This window comes from Alligator mississippiensis, chromosome 2 (genome assembly GCF_030867095.1).
Source record: "Alligator mississippiensis isolate rAllMis1 chromosome 2, rAllMis1, whole genome shotgun sequence".
NCBI lineage: Eukaryota > Metazoa > Chordata > Crocodylia > Alligatoridae > Alligator > Alligator mississippiensis.
The window spans coordinates 182,684,072-182,700,980 of NC_081825.1; the positions used below are offsets into that span (position 1 = coordinate 182,684,072).

Sequence of the window (16,909 nt, forward strand, 5' to 3'; positions counted from 1 at the left end):
TTTGCAAGGCTGGCACAAGGGCGGCTATGCAGAGGTGGGGCGGGAGGGGCGAGTATGGGGACATGATGGAGCTGTGCAGGCAGGGGGCAACGAGGGAGCTGGAAAGGACAAGGTACGTCGAGGCAGAAGAGGTTGGTTGAGGTTGGCTGGGGCAGGAGTGGGAAGCCTGGAGAGTGTGGCATGGGGATGCAGAGAAGCGGAGGGAGCTGGCAAGCACATAGGGTCTCTATTGGCCAAGGCAGTCGGCAAGGGACGAAACCGGGGACAGCAAGAGGCCTCCCAGGGGCACTTTGTGTGTGGGCATGGCTGCGTCCCTGCGAGAGGCAGCAGCCACAGGCTGGCCAGGCCCCTGGGCCCATGCCAGCAGCAGAGCGCAGCACAACGGGCGGAGGGAAATGCAGGAGCACGCCTCTCCCAGCAACCACCCTTGCTGGGAGGCACCCTTGGAAGGGCTGGAGGTCATCAATATGTAATGAGGCCATGCAAATCAGCTGGTTGCCAGGGCAACCGGAGGCCTTGCAGCTGCCTGCTCCTCACACGAAGGCTGGCAGCACCTCCGGCAGGCAGGCTGCGAGCCTGTGCTTGTGCGCAGGGCAGGGGGAGACCCGGCTCCTTCCAGCTGTGCACCGCCGGGGGGCCCAGTCTAGGTCCTTTTCCCAGTGGGCCGGTGTGGGGAAAGGCAGGGGTGTTCCCCCTTCCCCTCTTCTTGCAGGAGGAAATGAGCAGCAGGTAGGAGCCTGGCCCCCATGCACCATGTACTCAAGGTTGGGCAAGGGGAGTCATCAGCTTCCCAAGGCAGGGGCAGGGGCGCGGGGTACCACAGGTGCTACTCCCTTTGCCCCCATAGCTGCCTCCTTGCTGTCTCCAGCAGCCCCTGGGGTGGGTGCTCCGAACTGTGCTACATGTGGAGGGCAGGAGCCCCTCCCTGTGTTTCGGGGGGTACCCCACTTGTTTGGGGTGCCTGGTGCATCTTTTCCAACCCCCACCCCCTCCCCTTCCAAATGTCTTTCTAGGGCAGAGTGAAATCCTGCCCCGTGTCTGCGCTTTCTCAGCCTAGCTGAGCTGACATGGTGGGCATCAGACCACGCAACAGCCTAAATGTCATGACACTGGGTCCTGCGATCTTGCAACCTTGCTGGTGCTTCTCCAATCTTAATTTTGGCCCCCCTCTGCCTCTGTGCCATGTTTCTGTACTCCCCTGTGCGGGCGGGCAGCTCTGTCTGCCACTGCACACACAATGCAGCTTGAGCGTCTGAACGAAATGTCAGATAAACCCCAGGCGAGGAGCCAGAAACACCTGGATTCTCTTTGCTAGGCTAGTCTTTGCCAGGACACTTTTATCTTTTGCACCTCGTTTGCTGTTTCTGTAACGCGGGGATGGTTATATTTACAAGTGCGATGCAGCTCTGAACATTATTTCACATACGTATAGTTCTTGGGAGATGAGAAAACGCATAAAAGATTATTATTGTTTATTAATTATGTATGCACGATTGAACAGGAGGCAGCAGGCAGTGGCTGGTACAGTGCTGATCAGGGAAACTAGTGCCATTATTTGAAAAGGCTGGGAACCACTGTTTTAGAAGGACCCTTCATAATGAGCAAAGATCTTGTTTAACATCTATGACTAATACATTTAAGACCAAAGATAGTTTGTGCTCCTGTCATAGAGCATCTATAGAGATGGAGGGGGAAAATCCTCCATTATTTGGAATGTCTGACGTTCTCTGCTCGTTTTCAGAGCTTACAATGAATCTGTTGTGTTTTTTTTTCCAATTATACATTTAAGTTGTACAAGCCTGTAGAGCTCTGAGGGGAACTGTTCTGAAATATAAATAACCCAAGCTAATCCTACACTGTCGGAAATTATCTCTGAATATTTTATATGGGTTTTTCTCCCAGTTAAGAGCAAAGAAATCTATCTAGTAAGTGCAAATCCTGACCCAAAAGCACGTGATGGTTCTGTTAAGATGCTGGACACTACTTAAAGGTGCTGGACATCTTCACCTCTCATTGACTTAGGTGGGTGCTCAGAACCATGCAGGACATGCTTATCACCTTGTAGAGCTGGGGCTTAATTTACAGAGATGCAGTATGTCCCAGAGCAGCATGGACAGCATGTCTGAGAAGCTTCTCTTCTAGATCATACAGGACCCTGTGCAGGTAACGTCTATGGTTTTTCATGTAGACAGTGTACTACATAGAACATGACCCATCCTTAGTAGCCTGCCATAGGATACATAAGACCTCCATACTGTGCACTGTTTTTGTCCAGTATTTGACTGACTAGTTAGGATATTCTCTTAGAGAGGCATGAGTTCTGTGATATCTTTTACTGGGACAGCTGTATAGTTGGGAGACAAGTTTGACAAACTTTTGGACACATACTGCCCTTTCTCAGGTCCTTGGGCAGTGTGTGTCTGAAAGCTTGTCAAACTTCTTTCTGTTTTTCCTCTTGATGTTTTCTTCATAAGAACAAATGAGACTTTTAAAATGTCAATGACTATTATGTTTCTTATCCTGAGTGCTTTCTCCAGACAATATTTTCTGATGAATGATGCAGTGCAAATGTAGTAAATGTTGACTTCAGCCTTTTATCCAGTGCTGAACCCAAGCAAACATTTTTTGTACTATACTAAGTCAGGTTACTTCTTACAGCCTCAGGGACAACTGCTCTTTCTGGTGTTCAGTAAATAACTATTGCCAAACACATCAATTGTACTTTAAACCCTTCACTTTGTCCTGATTACTTCTGGAAGTTGTTTTCAGTCATTGTTTCAGTAAGCTGTTCTAAGCTATTTTCCTTTATGTACTGTCACAGTTTCTTGACATATTGAATCTGGTGTTCGCTCTCCTGGTTGACAAAGCAGCAATTTATGTCCTCTAATTTATAAAGGAATGCTCCATTTTAGCCGAGTCTTTATTTCTTTTTTTCTTTTTTTTCCTTTTCAATTTAAGACCGGCTTCTTCATGCTAGTTTATCAGAATGGTGGGACAAGCACTTGAAAACCTTCCCTGTGAGCATGTGTGGTAGGAAAGACAAATGAATGCAGATGAGAGTGAGGACTCGTAAATGGGAAACGGTATGAGGAGAGAAAGAGATGGATTTGAAGAGAAAAGGGGGCCAGTGATGCCTACAGAAGAAAAGGTGAAACTTAAAAGCTATAGGTGGAAGTCTTTCCTTTATTTTTTTATATATTAACAAAATACGCACAATACTTATGGGTTTCTTACTTTTTAAAAGGCAGACAAGGTTCTCTGGGTAATTGTGATCGTTTTTATTAGACTAACTAAGTAGTTGGAAAAAATCATTTTCTGTATAAATCTGTATCACACTACTCTTCTTACTATCTCTTCTTGTCTTTTGTCTTCCTCCTTTTCCTTTCCTATCCTTTATTGTCTCTTCTACTGTTTTTCCAACTTGAAGTCTCTGCGTAACAGGTAGTTGGATTAGAAAGGACTCTATTCCACAATTATTCTCTGAGTCCACAGTTATTGTCACCTAACAGCTTTCCTGCCGTTTATGTTCTCTCCACATGCCTTAACACTGGGAATATATGTAAGGAGTTTGAACTCTAAATGACATGCATTTTTACTAGAAAGCTATAGAAGAGCAGCAGATAATAAGGCACAGAACTGATGATACCACTCCTGGCTCTGACATCAACTGGCAATTTTTAGCATACTTTGTGGTATTAGCATTGTGTAGCCTGTACATCACAAGATCCATATGTAGCTTACCTGATCTGTGTTAGAAGCTGTTGCTGATCATAAACTCCTTAGTATTGGGTGAACAGCAGGGTATGAAGCTACTGACACTGTCCCACAGACATCTTCTTGTCTGTCCCTTTCCACAATGGAGTATGCTTGGGTCAGTAGAAAGAATAAAACGCCTACCAGTTGGCTTGCTTTCACAACCTTGTGGAGCAGATTCAGTATGAAAGCCGTCCTTTGATAAGACATGAGTTTGGCTTCTGCAGAGTTGTTCCACTAACTGAAATGTATTTTGGGACAGAATTAGCGGAAAGTCTCCAATATTTTTAGCCTGTAATATTATAACATTTTAATTGTGCAAAAATATAAATATGATTCCTCACCTCAGTTAGGAGTTGCTACATTTCATATTAGTATGAATGGCTTGCTATTTACTTTTGGACAAATACAGATGGGCTGTTTTGACCTAGAAAATCCTTGAGCCTCTCATTAAAATTAATGTAGAATTATCCAATTTAGAAGCATCCAGTTTTATTTGCTAATAAAACTGAGTGTAATTAGTATTTTTCTTACCACTTAAAGTTCACATCTTATCCTGCAGGAAAACAATAATGAATCCGGCAAGTAATACTTCATGAAATCACTAGGGTAACATAGAGTTGCCATAATACAAATTGGAACACTATAGATTTGCCACTGCAGGAATTGGAAATGCTAATGGAACAACATTAAAAATGAAAAATCAGTGCATACTAAGCTTTTTCAAAATGAAACTGATTAAAATTTAATTAAAAAAAATGCCTTTACTTATGTCGCTATATTTCTTTATTTTTATTATTGTCACCTCACATTACTGAAACTGGAAGAATATTAGAAACATAATCTGTGTTATGTAATTTATTTGTACTACATTTTTCTTAGACTATCTAAGTTTTGTTTACAGGCATTTACTAAAGCAGTACTCTTCCTCCTTTTATACATTTCCAGTGTATGGCAGTATTTAGATTTCAATTTGAGGCATTTTGTTTAATAAGTTCTATATATAACACCTGAATGTGGAACCTAAATTGATCTGACTGGGGGCATCTACATGTGCACTTTACTGTGGAGTTGACTAATTAGCTCCACAGTAAAACATCACCATATACATGTGTGTCAGTATTAGGGCAGAGTCATTTACTGCACAGAAACACACATATGGACGGTGACCGGGACCTCTGCAGTTTGAGCTGGGGTGGACAGCCCTGGGCTGGTAGCAGGCTTGGGGGGGTCAGCCACATGGCTCTGCAATTTTTACACTCTTGTGCCCCAGCCAGTCCCTCCACTGCCCGACGCTGCTACCTGGATCCCGGGGCTGATCCCCACCCCCCGCAAGCCTGCTGCCAGTCTGGGGCTGCTCCACCCCAGCTCAGACTGCTGTTGTCCTGGGCGCATGTGCAGATGCTGCTCCTGGCAGAAGCTGACTCCAGTGCAAATGTCAGAGTCTATCACTTTGCCTTCATGGCACATATAGATGCACCCACTGTGTCCCTTTAAGCTGTTTGAATCAGCCAGGATTTGTAGAGGCATTTGGTATTCAAATAACTTCTTGCACTATATTCGGAAATCTGTTCTTTCCCTTTGACTTTGCCTAGATTTGCTTTTCTTTGCTTGAATATACTGTCTTAACACAGCAGTGGAAGCCAGAAACATTTATGTCTTATTCCAAACACTGAAAGTAACTCCTTGGTTTCTGCCCTTCATTTAGTTATCTAGTTGTCTGGCAAGAGAGATCTGACAATTATTTAAGATTTAAAAGGCAATATGAAATTTTAAATGTTGTATTCCATGAATTTTCCTTATGAGTACATACTGATGATTGCAGAGGGTGTTTAAATGCAGTGCAGCATTAACTGTAAATAGAACTTTAAGTGACCCATTATTTTTGTTTGTCGCTATATGAGATGCCTAGGTTTCAGTACCAAACTGCAGGCGCTATAGAAATGCTTTAATGGTAACAAACCGAGGCCATCTCTTCACTGCAGAGTTAACTTGGGTGATGAACATGTACCATAGTTCTTTGCGCTGTGGTAGAATGAGCTGCATTGTGAATCTTTGCTAGTGAATTGTGAGCGAACTTGTCTGTCTTCAGACCACATGCTGGGAATTGTGGGGGGGCACTGGATAACCCTTGCACTCAACCTGCATCTCACTTTAAAGGAAGTGGGTTGCCAGCCCAAATGGAAACCTCATTCAGGTTTTAGCTTGTAGTCCCCAGTGTCCAAGTCAGCTCAGGATGACCAGTAACCTCTAGTGAGAAGGCTTTGTGTGTAGAATAGAGAGGGATTTGGGTAACATCAGTGAAAGCTTGAGTTCGCTTCACAGTGAAGGCTTGCTCTTAGACTTGAGCTTGGGAGTGTTCTTTGTACGGCTTTATAATGACCACGGTCCACGTCGCTCTTCACCAAGAGCAAAGGTACTATGGTGCAGCAATACCCATCTAATTCTTTCCACTTCTTTTACATTTGCTTCTCTTACTTTCATCCTCTTTTTTTCTCCTAAACGCAGTTATCTCTGAAAAATGAAAACCGTGTGGGTTGTATAGCTGATGAATGAAAGGGTACAGTACAAATTCTGCTCACTTTAAAAATGAGAAAATGGACTTTCTAGCCAGTTAATACCAGTTCAGTACCTGACTCTGAGGATATGAACATATGATCAGCTACCATGGCATAAAAGGGTGAGGCTTTACTGTGCATCAGCTGTTCCATGGTAAATGCCTGCGTATATATTTTACTGAGGGCTGAACTGCCTCTGGTTAGCTGTCATTTACCTCAAGGTAAAAGAGGGCTTATGGACAGTTACCATGGGTCAGCACCATGGTAAATCCCACTTTTTTTAATTGCCTGCAATTTGTTTGTTTGTTCCTACCTTAATTTTAGAGTTCAGCCAGTACAGTTAGGATCCTGTCAGCTAAGTACTGAATGAGCGTGCTTTGATAGAAAGGGTGCACAACAGAAACATTGGTGAGTTTGGTTACTCTTACCTGATATGAATGATTATCAATTAAATGCAAGCTTTGTTAAATATAGCTGTTTTACATCTCTGGTCTTGATTATTTCCTGGGAAGATGCTGTAGTCTTTTTATTTTTTCCTGCAATCTTTGAAATAAAAGGACCCACATTTAAAACTCACTGTTAGTTTTTCCTCCTCCTTCCCTCCCTCTGCTATTTCTTGTCTTAACTTGGACTTCAAGCCCTTGAGGCCAGAGACTCACTCTTGGTTATATGTTTGTAGGGTACCTGTTACAATGCAGCCTACCTTTTAAGTACTATTTTAATACAGATAATTAATGATAATAAAGCATGGCTATAAAGCACTGAGCTATTACAGCACATTCAACAGTAGTTATTCCTTTTATTCTTACTCTTATTGCATAGTGACAAGATGCATAAGATTTTCATAACTGTTTTAGAGAAGATCCCATTTGGGGTCTGAGTTGGGCATAGTTACTTCTGTTTCTTAATCTTCCACATGTAACCATTTGTTTTTAAAACATGTAAAACATTATATACAGTTCATCAAGTGCCAGAAATCTGAATACTCAGCACTGATTAATTATCAAATAGGTTTTGCTTCTGTGGAAATTAATCTTACCTGATTCTTATCACTTAGTAAAGATTATGTTGAAGGGCCTGATCTAATGGCCAGTGAAGCAAATGAAAGATTCCCCATTGACTTCACTGGCTTGGGTTTTAAAATGCTTTCTTAAATTTACCTTCTTCTTTTGGAAAGAATTTTATCATGACTTTTAAAAAAATTTTATATAGCTTTCAAGCTACACAGCGAGTCAGAAACATTTTGTTTCCAGATGTTAAGTGCACTTCATAAGAAGAAAGGATGCTAGAGGTAATTCTTCTTTTAAGCAGTAGTCAAAGATTTGACTATGGAGTGGGCCTAGAAATGACACTTGCTGTGGCATTCAGGTGCACTGAACACTCATTTCTACAGTCTAGCCTTAGCATTCAGATCTCAGATTAGTAGCCATATACTTGTTTTTCCTGTTTTAAGTCTCCACACTGAAAGCAAGCCCTAAGTTTAATTGGAAATGAGATGAGAGACAAATTGGACAACTTGAACTTCAACTCTGGTTTTGACTTACAAGCTTTTATGCTACCTGAAGACTGATCAGACTTGTCAGGGATGATTAGGAACAGGGAGATTTTGGACTCCCTTTCTGGTAAAGCTGTGGGCAGAGATGATGTGACAAAGGGATATAAATTGCTGGATTCATGCAGGGATGGTTTTATTAAAAGTTTAAATGCTACTGGGAAAGCCTCCAATCTTACAAGGATTTACCCACATTCCTAACTTTATACATAATAAGGAGTCCCAGTACTCACACGATGTAAAGGTAAGCTTGTAAGACTTGGCCAAATTAGGACCTAACACTGAAATGGAGAGTTGTGGTTTTTCTGTATGCTTGGAAAGTATTTAGCACGTTGATGAGTGCTGCTGAGTCTAAAATACAGGACCTACCAGTAACCTGAGAAAATTAGGTCTTCTGAATGGTGACAAAAAGGAAAATGACCTAACTGCCATTTTAAATGTTACAGAATATCCAGTTTATAATAAGATAACCTACCAAATACTGAACTTCAGATCAGATCTTAATTCAATTCAGGAGAATACAATTATCCATAGACTCTGTCTGTAGAGATAAGGATAGGATTTTGGTGGTAAGGCCCCAAATGATAGATATTAAGTATTCCCAGACAAAATACTTTGTTAAATTTGAGTTAAGGTTGAAATTAATAGCTGTACATTCAGGATAGTTGGGAGGACTATTATTGTAGTTTAAAGGTAAAACAAGCCATTTTAAAAAAGTTGGAAAATTATAAATTTAAATCTCTCCTAGTATTTTAATTATTTTTCCATATACTCAGTACCCTGGTGTTTCCTGCATCTAATGTTAACATTTGTCTGCGTCAAAGGCAGCTAGCTGATATCTTAGTCCCTTTACACTTTTGGAATTTCAGCAATTATTCCATGAAGACAGGAAGTTTTTACACCATGTGGCCTGAGTCCCCTTTGTATTCAGCTATGCTAGATGTAGTGAAGAATGATGGACATGAGTAGTCCCTTGGATTTCCCAGAAGAAGATACAGCATCAGCACTAGCTACTCTAAACCATACCACAGATGTAAGAACTATACAAGGACTTCATATTGGTGTAAGGATTAGGAATAGTGAAGTTCTGCTGCACCATGTCTCCTACAATCTATACCCTGTCCCTGACAAAGCCTTTATAACAGAGGCATAATGATGCGGCTGGGCTCCTGGGGAAGCTGCCATACACAGGGGCAGTGGCAACTTCTGGTTGTGTCCAGGCTGCTGGCTCAATTATATGGTTGTTTTTTTCCATGAGTTTGTGCCTGGGGCAGCCACCCCTTGTTGTCTCACACAAGTTACACCTCTGCCTTATTACACCCCATTTTTCCCTTCTGTTGGGTATAGGAAGATGTGGGTGTAGGCCACTGGGCCAGTTTTCTGGCAACAGAAAGCTCCTTTATACAGGAAGATTTGCCTATTAACTGTTTCATCACTTTGCAGTACAGCATTAAGTCACTTTAGCAAACTGAGGAGTCCACATTTACATCCTTTGGTAGTTTGCAGCCACCGACTGTACTCTTACAATTCTTTCTTACATCCTCTGGTGTATACAGCAAGGTATAATAAACTGTTACTGCGCTGCTGCAGACTACCAATACTAAAGACTGTAACACGTGATTTCAGTTTGTTTTATTGTTTCATTGACTCCTAAGAGCGCGTATAAGGAAGAAAGAACCACTTTGTGCCTTGCTAGAGCAGAACAATGTTGAGCAATTTTGTTCCAGAATAATCTAATTTAGAGGCATTTCCACCAGGTGGGATAAAAATTTCCCCACCACCTTACAACTTCAGCAGAAATCTGGTAGGGTATTATACATTTTGCACTTATTTCTGTGCTAAATACTTTCCAAGCATAGGATCTGAGGCATCTGAACCCAGGTAAAGTGGATAACTTTCCTGGGTGAGGTGCTGGTAACAAGTATTGAGACACATGAGTATAGATAAGGGGTCAGCAACATTTTTGGGCAGAGTGCCATATGCAGCTGGAACCTTGACTTGTAACATGTTGGCGTGCTAGGGGTGTGGATGGTGGGGAAGCCACGAAGGGCCCAATCCTTGTTGTGGCAGCGCCCTATCCCCCTGGCCCCCCCTATCCCCCTGGCCCTATCCCCACTGTCCGCCCCAAGGCATGTGTGCATCTGCTGCTGGCAATGAGCCAGCCTGGGTCTCCGCAGACCCCTCTGAAGCTGCTTTGCAGCCTCCCCACTTTCTGCTGTGAGCAGCCTGGGCTCCATGGCAGACAGCAGGGGTCTGTCCAGAGCCCAGGTCAGCTGTGGCAAGCAGCCAGGAGGCTGCAAACAGCTGCATGAGGGTCCATGGAGCTCCCTGGTCTGGCTCATTGCTGGCAGCTGGTGCACATGCACCTCAAAGGTGGATGGTGGGGAAGTGGGCCAGGGCTGCGCTGCCACAACAAGGATCAGGAAGACCCCTCACAGCTCCCCTGCTGTCTGCCCCAAGGCACACATGCCAAGCAAATGCCTTCATGTGCCACACTCTGGCATGTGTGCCGGGGGTTACCAACTCCTGATATAGATGCTTTCAAGACAAAGCTGCATCTGCCCCTTGTGCAATAACAGCTAGTTTTCTAAAGAAAAAAAGTGGTTTTTAGAGTGATTGTTGTCTATAAAATCAGGCATATTTTTAACTTTTTTTAGTACACCTGCTAAAGTAGACTGGAGTAGTGCACGATGCTGCATTTTACATAAATGCAACAGGGAGTTGTTTTTGGCAGTAGGGATGGATTAATGTAATGGTTGCTTCCTGGTGACCTCATAGCAAATTCCAGCTGCCCAAACAGTTATTTTTCAGAAGGGGTTATCTAGTGCATTTGCACAAAATTACACTTAAAAGGGCACTCAAAGCTCCCTTAGGAATTTTAAACCAAACTCTGCAACTGTAAACAAAGATTTTTTTATTTTCATACTGCATCTCAGTAGTGCTGGGAGTGCTGCCATGACTTGTTATTCTGGAATTAACAAACAGTAATTACATAATCGTGGGGGGCAGGAAAAATTGAATACTTTAATAGAAGTTCCATGTGCTGAGAAGATGGCGGGGTGTTTTTGAAGTGCCCTTTATAGAGAGTTTTCAGGCCTGCATCCTATAGAGAAGATAATATGGAATTCCAGTACCATATCTGAAATTAGATTGATCCAAGCACAGAGTCATTTTTTGAAGCCACAAGTTGCCAAAGAGCAGAATAGAATGCTTGTTCAGAGCCTACCCTAGGAGACAAAATAATTGTATTCATTAGAAGGCTCTATCCACCCTCATTTGTTCTGAGGGTAGATAAGGAAGAGTCCAGAGTAGTGGTGCTCAGACTCCAGCTTGTGACCATGTCATTCAGCTTGTGGAGGTCCCAACAGATAGGGAAATTTGACAGTGAGGAAATAATGTCAGCGTTAATTGCCAGTCCCCTGCTGCCAAATTTCTGGACCCATGGGGAGTCCAGTGGGCCTTATAATGTAGCTCTGCCCCCATGCTCAGGGTTGCTTCATTGCTTCACGGTTGGTCCTGCGTACATGGTGTCAGGCTGGTATGCACTGGAACTGGGTCAGCGTACTGCCACATCCAGCACATGGGGTTGGGTCAATGTATAGGATTGCACCCACAGACCAATATCATGCTACTCAACTGGCCCACGGGGTAGGAAGTTTGAGCCCCAATTTCATATATTTCATAGACATTAGGGCTGGAAGGGACCTCGGAAGATCATCGAGTCCAGCCCCCTGCCCAAGGGGCAGGAAGGCAGCTGGAGTCATAGGATCCCAGCAAGATAAATATCGACATTTCTCTTGAAGGTGTTCAATGTAGCTGCTTGAACCACCTCCGATGGCAGGCTATTCCAGACCTTGGGGGCTTGGACAGTAAAGTAATCCTTTCTTGTTTCCAGCCTGAAACCGTCTTGTAGTAGTTTATAACCATTTGACTTCGTCATCCCTTGGGGCGCTCTGGTGAACAAATGCTCCCCCAGATACTGATGGTCACACCCAATGGTCTAGAATAGTGGTTTTCAACCTCTTTTTAGGTTATGATGCCCACAAAATTTTGAATGGAGGTGCAGACCCCTTTAGAAATTTTGAATGGACCCCTTTGAATTGTAAGTGTAAGAATTCACAGACTTTTGATTGATCATAGTCATCTTTTGTGAACCCCTTAGACATTGTGTGTGCGGCACCCCCCAGGGATCTGTGGACCACAGGTTGAAAACCACTGGTCTAGAGTAAGCAGAAAGAGGGTCAGCCAGGAGCTGGGACAGAGAAGAGCAACGGACGCCTAGGGCATAATGGGCATTTATACACGTGCTCCGGGAGTGGGGGGGAAGGGGAGCAGGGGCTCTTTAATTAGAGTGGTTCCAAGAGATATGTGTATCTGTTTATCTGCGTCCCGTGTATCTGTGTCCCCGCATTTAAATATGATGGTAAAGTTTGATGAGCTTTAGTTAAAACACCCCCACTTCCATTTTTAAGCATGGGGATGCTGATACACGAGATGCCAGCAGACTTGATTAATTGAGCCTGCTCACATTGGAGCAGCCTCGCTGCTCAAGCATAGGTGCCCAATATGTGGCTCACAGCAGAAAATTGGAAACCAAGTTTTCTTGACTCCCATTCTTCAACTTAGAGTCATAAGAACTATTGTAGTAGTGTTGTGGGTGTACTAAGGATTAACTAAAATGTATCAGTTTCATATTTATGGCTACTTCAGTATTCCTGTGCGGTTTGTTGGCTGATGTGATGACATCACCATAATGCATACTGAGGTGTTACTTGCAACAATGAACTCGGAGAACTTGAAAATGGTAAAACTTCCAGTCTCAATGTGCTGTGTGTCTCCCTTACCTGGGGTGATGTGGCTATATTATTTTTTTTTTTATATTTGCCAGGTCACCTTTAATAGGTGGACATATATATTTTCCTGGAACAAAGCTACACCCATCTGTGTGGATTGTTAAAAAAGAATAAAAAAACCTGAAAACCCCCAAACCAGTAACTGTCTAATTACAGTCTGTGGACAAGAGCTCTTGCTGATATTATTTTGCACCTGAATTAGAAGTACTAATAGCCAGTCACAATTCAAAATATATTTTCCAGGGTTTTATTTTTTTGGTTTTGTAGGCATAATTAATGTACAGTCAAATGCTTCTGGCAATTACTGCATGTGAAATACATATTTATGTACATTTAATGAAGAATGCACTTCCTTATCATTGACTCTTAAATAATTTGATATAAGAAGACAATGGAGTCTTGGAGCTTTACCAGCCTGCTGGGTCCTAATTACATCAGATAACTCTTCTCTGCCAATTTCTTTTTAGTAAATTAGATTTTTCTGCAGGAAGTACTACCACATTGTTCCAAAGACAGTTTTGTTTAATAACAGCAACAACAACCCTTAGTGTTGATGTACCATATTGTAGTGTTGTGCAGTCATTAGCTAACCCTCACTGCATCTGTGTAGGGCAGGCAGGGTGATATTATCATCCTCATTTTACAGAGGGAACAACTAGGACAGGACAGGAAGTGCTTGAGTGGTTAGCTGGGATTGGATTTGGGATTTCTTGACTCCCACCACAGCCATTGACTTCAGTAGGACAACTGTGATTAATATTAGCCACCTGCTTTAGGAGCTTGCTGAACTAAATTCTATTAACTGTTCTCATCCTTCAAGCACCAGTTCTTTCATCCTTCTCACATCAGTGTTAGTGTACAGTGCAGAAACTAATCTCTTTCTCTCTCTTCTATCATTTGCTGCTGCTCCCACCTGCTCCCTGGTGTTGAGATCAAGCTCTGTGGGGTTGAGCTCTGCTCTCTTTCCTAAGAGTTCCTCTTAAGTTTGTTTTTCAATACCCTTATTTCCTGGTTACCACTTGGCAACTTCTTATGGAGCATATACGTATTGGCGTCTGGAGTGCACGCCCCATTTCTATTCAGTGTTTCCTTCTGATTCTGGTAGAGGTGAGCCTCTGGTTGATGATTCCTTGGGTCTCTTCACTGGCAATGGTATCTTTCCATCTCCCCTGTTAAAGAGCCCTAATGCATATGCTTAGTTTTCTTCATGTGTGTAAGCCCACTGAGGTTTGTAAGACCATCTGAGTCAAGTTAAGCATCAGTGTAACTGTTTAAAGGACCACATCCTATATTAGATGGTAGGTTAGCTGCTGTGCATTATGTTTAATATAATGATTTCATAGATCTCATAGATGTTAGGGCTGGAAGGGACCTGGAAGATCATCAAGTCCAGCCCCCTGCCTCAGGGGCAGGAAGTCAGCTAGGGTCAAAGGATCCCAGCAAGATAAGCATCCAAGCATTTCTTGAATGTGTCCAGAGTAGGTGCCTGCACCACTTCTGGAGGGAGTCTATTCCAGGTCTTGGGGGCTCGGACAGTAAAGAAATTTTTTCTTATGTTCAGCCTAAATCAGTCTTGGAGGAGTTTATGACCCTTGGTCCTTGTTTTTCCTGGGGCGCTTTGGTGAACAGACGTTCTCCCAGGTCCTGATGTACACCCCTTATGTATTTATAAGCAGCCACCAGGTTCCCTCTGAGCCTGTGCTTTTCCAGGCTGAAGAGTCCCATGGCTCTCAGCCTCTCTTCATAAGGCCTATTCTCTTGCCCTCTGATCATGTGTGTGGGTCTCCTCTGGACTCTCTCAAGCTTCTCAACATCCTTCTTGAATTGTGGAGCCCAGAATTGGATGCAGTACTCCAGCTGTGGCCCCACCAAGGCCAAGTACAGTGGGAGGATGACATCCTGAGATTTACTTGAGAAGCATCTGTGGATGCAAGCCAGAGTTTTGTTTGCTTTACCAGCTGCGACATTGCATTGGTGGCTCCTGTTCATTTTGTGGTCAATCATGACCCCCAAGTCTCTTTCACCAGTGGTGCTAGCAAGCGTAGCACTGCCGAGCCCATAAGCATGCTGCGGGTTTTTTCCCCTCGAGGTGGAGTACCTTACATTTATCGATACTGAACGTCATCAGGTTTGTATCCGCCCACTTACTAAGTTTATCCAAGTCTGCCTGGATCAGTAGTCTGTCCTCAGGTGTGGACACTATGCCCCAAAGTTTAGTGTCATCGGTGAACTTAGCCAGTGTGCTTCTGACACCAATGTCCACATTGTTAATAAAGATGTTAAAGAGAACCAGTCCAAGGACAGAGCCTTGGGGGATGCTACTGGTCACGGAGTGCCATAATGATTCGCTACCATTGACCTCTACTTTCTGGGTCCGACCTCAGAGCTAATTTCCCAGCCATCAGACCGTGGTGTAGGCGAGGCCACAGTTGGCCAGTTTTTCAATGAAGATGTCATGGGACACCAGATGAAAAGCTTTTTTAAAGTCCAGATATATGACGTCAATCTCTTCTCCCTTGTCCAGATGATATGTCACCTGGTCAAAGAAGGAGATGAGATTGGTCAGGCAAGACCTACCCGCAACAAACCAGTGCTGGCTGTCCCTCAGGATGTTCCCATCAGCCATCTTATCCAGAAGGGTCTCCTTGTTAATTTTCTCCAGAATCTTACTGGGGATTGAGGCAAGCTGATTGGCCTGTAATTCCCGGGATCTACTTTCCGCCGTTTCTTGAAGATGGATACCACATTGGCTGTCTTACAGTCTTCAGGTACTTCACCTGAGTGCCACGAGTTTTCGAATATTTTTGCCAATGGTTGAGCTATGAAACCTGCAAGCTCCTTGAGTACTCTAGGGTGTAATCTGTCAGTTCCAGCTGACTTGAAGGTGTCCAGCCTCTCAAGGTGATCCTTTACTAGATCAACACCGATGCTGGGTATAAATACGCCCTTACCCTGGCTGTCCCGCATCTTGCTAGGCAGGGCAGTCCCATTGAATTGATGAAAGACCAACGCAAAGTACCCATTAAGCAGATTGGCCTTTTTCCTTGTGTCAGTTATCAGCTGTCCTATTTGGTTCAGCACGGATCCAATGTTACCCTTGCTTTTTTTCCGACTCCCTACATATCTGAAAAAGGACTTTTTGTTATCCTTGATATGCGAAGCCAGATGGAGCTCGGTTGCAGCCTTGGCTTTCCTGATCCGCTCCCTGCAGGTGCTGAGTACCAGTGCTGAGTAATCCTCCTTGGTGGTAATTCTATCCTTCCATCCTTTATAAGTCTCTCTTTTGAGGCATAGGAGGTCTTCAAGTTCCCTGATGAGCCAAGGGAGTTGCTATGCCCTTTTGCTACCCTTGCTCTGAGATGGGATAGCCATCCCTTGTGCTGTCCATAGACTTCTTGAGTCAGATAGAGCTCGTCCGCACACTAGAGGAAGCTTTGCAATAGATTGGATTTGGCCGAGTGCTCTTCCCATGAGATGTCCAGGTAGTTAAAGTCTCCCATGACAACCATGCACTGAGAGCGTGCAGCCTTAGCCAGTTCCCTGGAGAATTCCTGGTCCAGCTCTTGTTTCTGGTTAGGAGGTCTGTAGTAGACTCCTACCACGATATCCCCTGTGCCACGTTCCCCATGTATTTTAACCCAGTGAGACTCCAGTCATTCTTCCTGGGTGCCAATGTCAATTTGCAGGGATGTGTAGCTGTCCTTGATATAGGGAGCTACACCCCCACCCCTTTTAGCTGTACAATCTTGCCTGCATAGGGTATAGCCATCTATACCTGTGGCTCAGTCATAGGTGGAGTCCCACCAGGTATCTGTTATCCCTGAGGTTTAGCAGGAGGACCAGTTCCTCCTGCTTATTCCCTAAGCTCCTGGCATTGGTATACAGTCAGGTAAGTGTCTTATTGGGGGCCCCTGCCTTCCCTACAGGTCGTTTCATGGCTAGGGTAGGGGTGGGTTCCCTTAAGTGCCTTAGCCTGCTGGATTTACAAAGGATGCCCAGCGGGCTTGCAGTGGCAGTAATCCCCCCAACCCCTGGCAGGATCAGTTTAAAGCCCGGTCAAGCAGGTCAGCCAGTCTGGCTGAGAAGAGCCTCCTCCCCAGCAGACTGAGGTGGAGGCTGTCTCTCCCCAGCAGACCACCACCTCTCTCACCAAAGAGTGGACTGTGATCGTGGAAGCCAAAGTCTTCATGATG

The 16,909-nt window shown here is 43.9% G+C and overlaps 1 protein-coding gene across 1 annotated transcript in view; it reads left to right on the top strand.

Annotated features, from left to right (window-relative positions):
• The first annotated feature begins 539 nt into the window (after positions 1-539).
• LRRC56 (leucine rich repeat containing 56) overlaps positions 540-16,909 on the top strand; it is a 134,400-nt gene continuing 118,030 nt past the window's right edge. The window contains exon 1 of the mRNA XM_059722532.1: positions 540-729. The gene's annotated coding sequence lies outside the window, so the exon portion shown is untranslated. The remainder of the gene's footprint in view (positions 730-16,909) is intronic.